The sequence below is a fragment of the Lygodium microphyllum genome, chromosome 13, assembly GCF_053477565.2.
Source record: "Lygodium microphyllum isolate KBCC chromosome 13, Lygodium_microphyllum_v1.1.10, whole genome shotgun sequence".
NCBI lineage: Eukaryota > Viridiplantae > Streptophyta > Polypodiopsida > Schizaeales > Lygodiaceae > Lygodium > Lygodium microphyllum.
This window is the reverse complement of record NC_141147.1, coordinates 134,960,992-134,972,021: the sequence shown is the minus strand read 5'-3', so window position 1 is coordinate 134,972,021 and position 11,030 is coordinate 134,960,992.

Below are 11,030 nucleotides of genomic sequence, written 5' to 3'. Positions count from 1 at the left end.
TCTAGAAGTATAATCTTGATTTGGTTGACCTGACCCAAAAAAATGAGGCTGTCCACTAGTGGGCTCTGACCATAAAATGAGTTCCCTTTGTTAGTGATATCATGGAATGACCTTCTTTCCTCGAATCTTCCATTCTTATCATGCATCTCTGATTCTTTTTGCTTGATGGTAGATTGGAAAGGAAAGGATTTGTAGAACATGTCACATCCATGAAACTCTTCATTCTCATCTTCTCTTAAGTTCTCATCCTCGTCATAAGTGGCCTCATGTCTTGAATTGAATTGTGGATGGGCATGATGCTTTGTTGGTATTGATGGCTAATAATAGGCACTCTTCAATGTTGATGGCTCTCCTTTCTCAAAGGTTGACATTATTGGTTGATCAATTTCTTTTTCTTTCATATTAGCTGGTTGGGCTGAAGTATTTTTAATATGAGAAGTGGGTACATTTGGTGTAAAAGATGTCGTTTAAGTTTGCAAGTCTTTGATGGCTGCTAATACATCTTCAAATCCACTTTTCATAGACTTTGCTACTGTAGTTTCAAATCCACTCTGCATAAACTTGACCAACTATTGAAGACTCTCACTCACTTCATTGGATGTTTTTTTCATCTTTCCCAATGAATTAGAGAGTTGTTCATGAGTGTCATACATCCCAATATTCAGCATACACAACTCTTTTGAAAGTATGGAGTATTCAAAAGGTTCATGAAATAATTGGTTCTTATCATTGCCAAGTCATATACTATGAGCATTACCAACACTAATACCTTCATCTTGTTGGTCTTGATTACATGCTTCATTGGTGTTATTTTGATCGTTGACATATTCTTTGATATCCTCTTGAATGTTTTCCATCACTTGGTCTTTCCTTTTGTTTTTTCCCATTAGGGATAGTTGCTATCAAAGATGATTGTTCTAGAGAAAGCTGACAATATCTTGCTTAATATTACACCAATCCCAATGATTTTTTGACCCAAAGAAAGTGCATATAGTGGGGATATTCCAGATTTGTTAAGATCTCAGCTCGTAAGAGGGATAATAGGTGTAATGTCCTCAAACAATGCACCCCTATCAGCATCCCCACTATACCAGCTGCCAAAAAAATTGTTATAACTTTTGCTCCCGATGTCTGATTATTGAAATTTTTAGTTCAAATCGAAGCTTGACATTCCCTCTTCAAATCAAGATATGAAGATCTTAGATCAAATCATGAAAAAAAATTCTATAGTAAAAATTGTGTACCTGTGTTGTGAATTCTTGCATATTGTAAATACCTTGTGAATGCCCTGTTTCACCTTGAATTGTCTCTTGGAGAACTTGTAGATATCCAAAACACTTAGTAGACCTGTGATGGACTGTAGGGCACTTGTAGGTATCCATGAAATACTTATAACTGATTGGTAACTATTGAAAACTATTAGTAATTACCCCCTCTCTTGTAGTAATCAAGAGGGCTAAATGACCATGTTTTATTGATGCTGAATGTCTATAACATCTTTGAATCGTTGATATTACTAAAATACCACTATCAATTATTAGCTCAAGAGATGTGCCTGCACCTAAATTGAAAAAAATGTGTGGGATCCGTGACTTGAGGGGTGTGTAAATTTCCCTCTCAAGCCGGTTTGTGCTCCCCTTCAAGATCCTCGTCATTAGGGGAGGGTCATCTCACTTTTGTCCTACCAACTTGCCCGGCATACACTTTTTCCTCATGGGTATAGATATGGCAAGGTACATGTTAAGACTAAGAAAATAGTGATGATATGCAATAGGCTGAAAAGAAAAATTTCATCCCTTTAATGATTTTCAAGTGGAAGTAGAAAATTGATCAAAATAGAAAAGGATAGGCATAGGTATTGCCCTTTCTTGCCATGACTCACTACATACAATGAATTCCACTTACCATTTGATTTTTACTTTCAGCCATATTACAATCAATCACATTCAAGCAACCAAAGCCAGGGTGAGGTATAAATTTCCAGCAAATGAGAAAGATTAGCATCAATTGACTACTGATTTTAAGTGGGCAGGATGAAGAAAATTTATCATAGCCACATTTAGCCCTAAGTTGGGCCTATATGCACTTAGTTGTCAATTTGAAAATAGGATTACTTTTAATTTTTTCTTTTTCAATAAGTGGATGGGTTAAGCAATTGGAATTAAAGGGAATTAAGAGCAAAATGTAGTAGTGCCTCTTTCATTGTTGAAGGTAGATGATCATGGAAGATCCAATAACCATATGAGACTTGAAATGCTTGATCTCCAGCTGAGGTGGCCAAGAATACTTTCAAATTGGAATTCCCAGGATGAATATTCAACTCATAAACTGCAACTCTTCTTCAAGAAAGCTCCTATGACCATAAGCTTAATGGAGATGATCCTTATGAGCTCCAAATGTGACTGAAAATTGAAGGAAAATCAATGATGAACCTTCCAAGAGAGTAGAAGACTTAAAATCTTGAAAAAGAGCTCTCCCATTGAAGTACTTGAACTTGCATAAACTGTCCATATACTTGCAACATCAAAATCAAGCTCCATTCTTGCAATGTTTGGCCAAGGCCACTCAAAACTTGAAAAATCTAGCAAAGAAAGGGGGGATATTAATACAAGAATGGTCATAGAAGAATCTTCCATTCTCTGCAAGCTCTGTCTTCTTTCTCCCTTTGTACATCTCTTCTCCAATCAAGCCATGCATCAGATCAATCACATCAACAATAAACTCGACCAGTTGCCATTCATCAAGATTAGAGGGATAGACATCTACAAGACAAATGAAAAAATGTTATAATGGAAAACCTGAAACCAAGTTCAAGAAAAGAAAGACTTTAAGAATCAAATCCTTACAATTTGGTTTATACATTGGAAAATTTGAACTTCCAGGTTTCAAATCTAGCTCTCTATGCATAAACACATGTACCAGAACCTCTTTTATGCTATTCTTATTTGCTTCAAGCTTGAAATATCGGATTCTACCCTTCCAAGGAGAGATGAACGAGCTCTCATATCTTCTCCTTTTCCCATGTTTTGCTTGTTGCATGGTGATCCAACTGCCTTTACTAAAGATTGTAGGAATCCATCTTCCATCTTTTTGGAACGAGTTAAACACTGATATGGATGCGATTTGGGAGCTTGGACGCCTTGTTGAAGGTCAAATTTAGGTATCCATAGCACACACACACACACACACACACACACACACACACATAGAAGACTAAGCTACCATAAAGGAGGAAAAAACATGAGAGGGACAAAAGAAATGAGGGAAAAAAATATGTGCCAAGCTTTTTACTAATTTGAATTTAGAGTAAACCTGTCATTATCATTAATTCAGACATATCATTAAATAAAAGAGGTCGAGATTGTATATCATTAATACAAAGAATGTCATAATCACAAATATAAGAGGCTAAAAATAAATATTGATAATATAAATTTATAATAATATTATATATGTAGAGCACTCTCTTTCTATCTCCTAAAAGGCATTTTCGAGACCTTAAAACTCCCCTAATGGATATTTGAATTACTAAGAATTGACAATTTGGACCCTTCTTATTGAGAGTGGTGTGTACTTTGGCTCTTTCCATATCGGATTCCATTGTGGGATCTTTATCATTATTGATTTCCTTTAGGTTTATTCCAGCAACCTTTCCCTTGGCATCTTGGCTGTGCCCATGAAACTCACCTTGGCCAATAAGCTTCGGGCACTGTCTCTTGAAATGTCCTGGTTCTTTGCAATACCTTGGAGTCAATAGGAAGGGAATACATTGTAACACTTTCAAATTTTTTAGACCATTGCAAAATCCCTCGTAGGTGCATTTTTTAGAAGTGTTACAAATTTGGAGTAGTAGGCTTCTAGGCTTAGGCTTAACTACTTTAGATTGAAGAACTCATTCATCTTCTGGGCTTGATATATAGGCAGAAGATATCTCCTACGCAAATGTCCTTAATATTGTCCCAAGTGATAGCACTTTCGGACATCCTTGGTCCTTGCACCACTGTTTCCACACCAGACGAGCATCTCTTGTGAGTTTTAGTTTGTCGATAATGGCTTGATTTGACGGTGCAGTCCCTGCAATAGTGAAATAGTCTTCGATAGACTCTACCCATGTTTCTGCTTCAATTGGAATGTTCCTCCCTTTACCATCAAACTCTAGTGGTTTGTATTGCTTGAGAAGAAATTTCTTCTCTTCGGCTTTCATAGTATTGAGATTCAAGGTGACATTCTAGGAAATTATGCAATTTCATGATCAGTTTTCTCTCTAATCATATTTTTTAAAAAAGATGTTTACTTGCTTAATCTACCTCATTAATTTAGGAAGAAAATTACATAGTATTTGTCCTTTCGATAATGATCAGGGTTCACACTTCAAAAGAGAGTTTTAATTTTAATTAGAAAAAAAAATCACATCAAGCGAACAATATCTTTAAACTATTTTTGATTTATCAAGGAGATAACTGATGGACAAAAATAATTCTTTATGTTAGTAGGAAGGGAATATATTATTTGAGTGGTTCAGGCACTCATATTATTCTTGGGAAAGGTTATTCTACCACAATCTAGACATCATGGCATTGCGATACATGCATCACATAGTAATTAGGATTCTGAGAATAGATATTTGGAAATCTATATTTTTAGGGGAAGATCACATAATCCATCTTTCTGATAGTTGCGGCAACTGGAGCATCCTACAACAACCATGACTCGATCAGCCAGTATAGCCCTTGTAATCTCTTCATAGATGTATCAATTTAATTTGACATGCCACCCTCTAGTGAACATGTTTGAGTTTACTATGGCCTCATCGAAGAGATAAATCTTGGCAACCTTAAGGGCTTCCATTCACCTTAACCTCTTTAAATTATTCTAGAGTTAAGCAAGATGGTTTGCGTCAATGTAACAATACTCTCCGCTTAACATCCATTGCCTTTCGTAATACATGGGTGAAGGATTGTATATCTAATATAATATTTGTATCATCTGGTTTCTCTAGTTGAAACTAGAGGAGTGCAATGCTGGTGACATAAACATAACTTGGAAAATCAAGAATCGTTCCCAAGGTTTGTCTTTCTGCTAGAAATCAAGAACATATATATTAACAAGAGAAGATTTTCACAACTTAAGAGAAATATATTTTATGTTGTAATTATAATTAGTTTTATTTACTTGTGTCGTATCCTATATCAACGTGCACTCTAATATCAACTGTAACGTGCCTGCTCGAGCTTTCCTTGGCAATACGTTCTTAGTAGTCCATCAAGAGATATCCTAGGAAGCACTGTCTGCGATTTTATGAAAACCCTCGGAGTTTGCTAAATTAGGATCACTTGAGTCTACCTTGTAGTAGAAGTTCTGGCCGTTTCCACAAGGATTGATCTAAGTCTTTTTGGTTAAATCTATTACCAACGGTTGATTAGTATTAGTGGTTTGAGATTCTATCCCCTTTTGGAATTTGCAGACTGAAATGGACTTACATTGTACCGGGTTCAAAGAGAATGGGAGAAATATGACACTTTAATTCCTTCTGCCTAGGGTTCTAAAGTGATGCAAGCTAGGCTCTCTGATCTCTAATGGTCTATCAAAATGTGATTTTTATTCCTTCTAAGAAAAGCTCTCGGCTTACCAAGACCACTCAACCATATGTCTAGATCCATTAGGGTCCATCCTCTCTCTTCCCTCGAGAGAGTATTTTTTAAATTACCTAATTACCTGCCACTTTAGGTTCAACATATAAAAATAGCTTCTTTGAATTATCTCCTAATACAAAATCCTTATATGCCTTTAATTCATAACACAAAATTAAAGTAAAGCAATTCCTTCTTAATAGTTCCTTTCAGAAAAATGATTTTTAACAATGTTTTCTCTTATTGTTCTCCCTAAGTTCTGTCCCCAACTAGTATTGGAACTTCCGGGACACAGTCTGGAAATCGAAGGGTAGTTGGCAATTCATAAGAGCCTGAGGAGTTTATGACCAGAGCCCCTTGGTATCCTCACCTCCTCATGCCAACTAGAGTTCCCTATGACAAGACCTTTCGCGTTATGATTGGACCTTTCCAAAAATAGCATCTGGTTGGTTCCGTGTGAGTGATCTCCTTCCTTGGTTGTCACGTTCCAACCTCCCTGAAGCACTGTAGGCAGCAATGCCTACATCTTCTTCAATAAGAGCATTTGGTGCTTTGCCCTTTTGGAAGAACTATTTGAAGCATAAGCCAAAATGCGTATCATTTTCTCACCAAAGAGTGATCTTAGTATTTCCCATTGCTCCCTCCTCATTTGCTCATTATAATCTCGAAGAAAGAGGATCCTTGATCAATATGGTCGATCCTCCTTTGCCTTTGATGCAGCCTCTCACAAAAGGAATGTAGCCTAGAATGATGAAGTTTTGAGCCTCCTTCACATCCATTTTCATCCCTTGTAAAGCAAGAATATCATGTTTTGTCTATCCAATCACTCCATGCAAGACTCACTTTCTCTTTTTAAAGCATAAGCCTTGCATGTTCTAGGTAACCGCAATGGTTTTTTGTGATTGGAACATGTTAGTAGTATGCATCTTTAAATAGCTCTCCTCCTCCTTCGACGACAACATAACAATTTTGAACCACCAATGGTTCAGCATGCCAACTTCTTGATGGAGATTTTTACTTTCCATTTGCGCTACTTAGACTTTCTTCCATTCGTTTTAGCGTTAATATTCTCCTTGTCTCCTCCCTTCTCTTCTTGCTTTGGTGCCATCACAGCCTATTTAGCATAAGTCTCCCATATCTCTTTCTTCTTAGGCTTCACCCTATCCAGCTTCAGTGCTTCTTTGCCAGCCTATGGTATTGATGACTCGAGTGGCTAAGTAGCATTTTTGGGATCGACCTCTACATCCTTGACAACTTCCTCATCCTCCTTCAAACAATCTCTAGCAAAATGCCTACATAGGTAACATGAATCAAGAAAACTCCCAAACTTAACCTGAACCACAATTTCAAATCCTTGTTGGTCCTAGACTTCGAGTTGATACTCCAATGGTTCTCTTCTCTTATCCCATAGGATATAGACCTTCCTCTTAGATTTAAGAGCTCCATAGGTTGATGTTGCTATTGAGACATAGAGGACTTTGTCAAGAGTGCTCGCAATGGACGCCACTTCTTCATTGAGCCAATTAGGTAGGTCGATTAGAGTATCCAAACTAGTAGGCACTCTTATTGCAACACAGACAGGAGAAAACGATAGACTCCATGGCATGGCGAGGACAAGCTTTTCTTTATGGCCCATTGCACACAACACCTGTTTTGTCTCTCGTGGTGAACTAAGCCATACCATAAAAGTCCTTTGCCAATGAATCAAAATCGTTGCATGAAAGCTCTCTCTTGATAGGTAGATACGAATCATCTATTGAATTCCTCCTCTGACGGGGGGAAGCCATGAACTAGAAGAACATCCTAGACGAGGAATAGTTGGCAAACCTTTGTCGTATTTTCTCGAGAGACAAGTGCACTAAGACCTTGAGTCAATTGTTCCCTACTGTTGTAATTGCTTAATAATGCTGTAATTGGTTAAAAATGCGAATTGTCCATTAAATCAACCGACACCCGAAAGGGTGCAATGACAATTGTATATAAGCATTCATATAATAATGAAAGAATTTACGCATTCGAATAATTGTCTTCATCACCTCTCTCTCTGGGCTGCCGCCATGGCAACACCAGCATGGTAGCCGCCTCTTAACTTCTACACCTACCACTGCTACCTATGTTCTCCTCCAGTCGTTGATCGTTGCTTGCTACCTACGGACTCTTCATTTCATACGAGCCATACTCACCACCCAAGCGAGTAATAGATGCAAAATCCAACTCCACGGTGGCATCATTGCCCACTGCTTGCTTCTTCCCATTCTGCATCTCAAAGGATGAAGTCCTCCCCAACTTGTTTGCAAGCCCTTGTGGCAGCCACACCTGTGCCTTTATTTGACATAAATGACCTTCCTCTCTCGAGTCTCCACTTTTCTTGAAGCTAAGCCAACTTAAAATCCATAGTTTCAAAACAGTTGAATCACTAACTTGAAGAGGATGAGCCACCATCATTAGGTCCTTACTAGGTTACCAAACTTTCTTAGCATTTGCAAATATTGTTACTAAGTTCTCTTTCGTAAAATTTCAATAGGGATACCAACCATAAGGATGGCATATTGTAACACCTTCCTAGCTTGTACAATCCACTATTGCATTTAATGTGATTCACCATGCCACTTCCAAGTCACCCACACTTAACATATAATGTGAAGCTAATTACCATAACGGCCTCTCTTTTTTTTCCGTAAAAGGTAATTGTATTAATTATGAAAAAAGGTACAAGTTTACATGATTACAAAATACACGAGGGCCCTAACCCAACGTGTGTAAAATCTCAATACTAGGCCACGAAAAAGTTACACAAGTCATGGCAAAGACCCAGAGGAAATTGCCATATGCCAGGGAAGCAGGTCCTCCCGAGGGAGTAAGTCCGAATGCCAAATGAGATCTATCTGCCAATGCAAAAGACCTTTAAGCCAGGCAAGGTGTCTCGGTACATTAGATGCCGAATCAAAAAGAAAGGCATTCCGAGTGGTCCAAGTGTGCCAACATCCCCAGTATCTGAAGAAGTGGAATAAGATCTTCATATGCAATTGGGGCGGTGTGGGGTATTCTGGGCGCACAAAAACCCAATCGAAAGGGGGTTAGTGAGGATCCCACCATTGCGCGCCAAACCTGTGACAAGAACGACCAGATATTCTTGGCGAGCGGGCAAGAAATAAATTGATGTCAGGCCGATTCTGCAGTAGTGGTACAGAAGAAACAATTGCCGTTCGAGATTCGACACTTGGAAAGGGCCGAAGCAAGAGGGAGACCACCAATCATGACGCGCCAAAGAAAGACCTTACATTTGAAAGGGGACTTATTAATCCAGCCTTCCATCACAGTTGCCTTCCACAATGACTGAGATTTCCGCAATCCCCACACAATATTAGCTTTCACACCCAGCCATTGGTGATCTTTAATCAGAAGATGATACACCTGATTAGCAGAAGCCTTTTCCAGACTCAAGTGGCCTGCAAGGTCCCAATCCTGCCAAGGACGAGGATCCATAGCGATGGTAGGAAAGGGTTGCCTGCCCTGAAGCACCGACATAATCTTTTCCCATAAATCACGGTATCCGCGCGGGATTCTGAAAAGTCTCCTGGCAGTACGAAATGATGCAAAGACATTGCGACTGGCAAGGGTGGCATCCGCAACTGAAGTCACACCCAAACGGGCCATGCGGTTAAAATCTTGGTCTGAGCTCATGTTTGTCTTCCCATGAAAGTAATCTAGAGACTGCCAGCAATTCCAGTTGAAAGGAGTTAGCATGCACGCGATCCCCCACTGGATGCCAACGCGCCTTTTGGAGCACCACTTTCCAGGAGCCAACCAAATGTAGTAACAAAGAGGAGGCGGGATTGGAAAACCGAGAGTCTGCATTAAGGACATGCCACCAGGAGCACCAAAGTCGTGTATTACCATGCCAGAGCCCGCTGTCCTCAAGAAAATAACGGGCTATAATGGTCCACGGGTAATGATCCACACACAGCACGAAAAAGAGACCAACGAAGAGCCCGCATATGAGTTTCAGCGTCCAAAATAGCCCCCCCACCCAGGCCTTTGGGGGTACATGTATGTGACCATGAAATCCACGAAATACCTGTGTGCAAAGAATCCTTATTCCATAACATGAAACGAATGGGGCAAGTGAGAGCCTTCAAAGTAGTAGGAGTCCACGGTAGCAATGGTAAGAAGTATGTGAGCATCGGCAGCATAATTGTCTACGCCACTTTGAGCCGGACATGGAATGGCCACGCTTGCGACTTCCAATACATAAACTTAGCTGTCAATTTCTGTGAAATCCACTCCAGCAGTTCCTTTGGCCAAACATCAACCCCCAATGGGTATCCAAGATGCCTGACAATGGAGCCACGGGGAACAACTTGACCTTGCCAGCCCAATGACTGTAAATCAAACTCCGTGCAACTGAGAATGGCTCATTTGAAGGCATTGATGCGAAGACCAGAAGCATGACCAAAAAGCGTCCAAACATCTAATGCCTTGCGAATGTTGTCCTTGTCCGCACGCAAAATCATATAGCTATTATTAGCCAGTGATTGGCTAATGAAGTGTTGTCCCAAAGGAAGAGACAATCCGGCCAGCTGAGCAGAAGCTGCCATTGAAGATAACATTGAAAGAACCGGGTGGGTTGCTAGGGCAAAGAAGAGAGGACTCAAAGGGCAACCCTGTCTCACTGAGCGTGCAAGGACAAATGGCTCTGTAACGCCACCATTGAGCATGACGCGCGAAGAAGCTGCAACACTAATGGTGTAGATCAATCGGGACATCCGAGGACCAAAACCCATAGCGGACATAAGTTCTGCAATGAAAGACCAGTCCGAATAGTCAAAAGCCTTTTCCAGATCCAGTTGAATCAATACCACTTCTTGACTGGAGTGCCTCGCATAGTCAATAGCCATTTGCACATTCAAAATATTATGCAAAATGTTGATGTCCTTAATGAAACCATATTGAAGAGGATGCACAATAGTTGGAAGGTGCTTATGAAGCCGATTCACCAGTACTTTGGAAAAGATTTTGTACATCGAACCCATCAAAGAAATTGGTCTCCAGTGTTGCAACCTTGACGGCGAAGGAACCTTTGGAAGCAACTTGATAAGGTCTTCTTTCCATGAGGAAGGCATAACCCCTATTTTCCAAACCTGCTGAAACATAGCCACCAGTGGCTTCACCAGTTGGGTGGCGGAGTTCTCAAGGAATTCATTGGTGAAACCATCCCACCCATGGCTTTTATCCTTAGGCAGGTGTAACAAAACATCCATAACCTCCTCCTCACAAATATCTGCCTCCAACGTTGCTTGCATATCAAGTGGAACCTGCTGGCAGACCAGATCATAGAAGACAGAACGTGCATGCGTAACTTGGTTAGAAGGCGACGGAGAAGAACCAAGAAGATCCAGA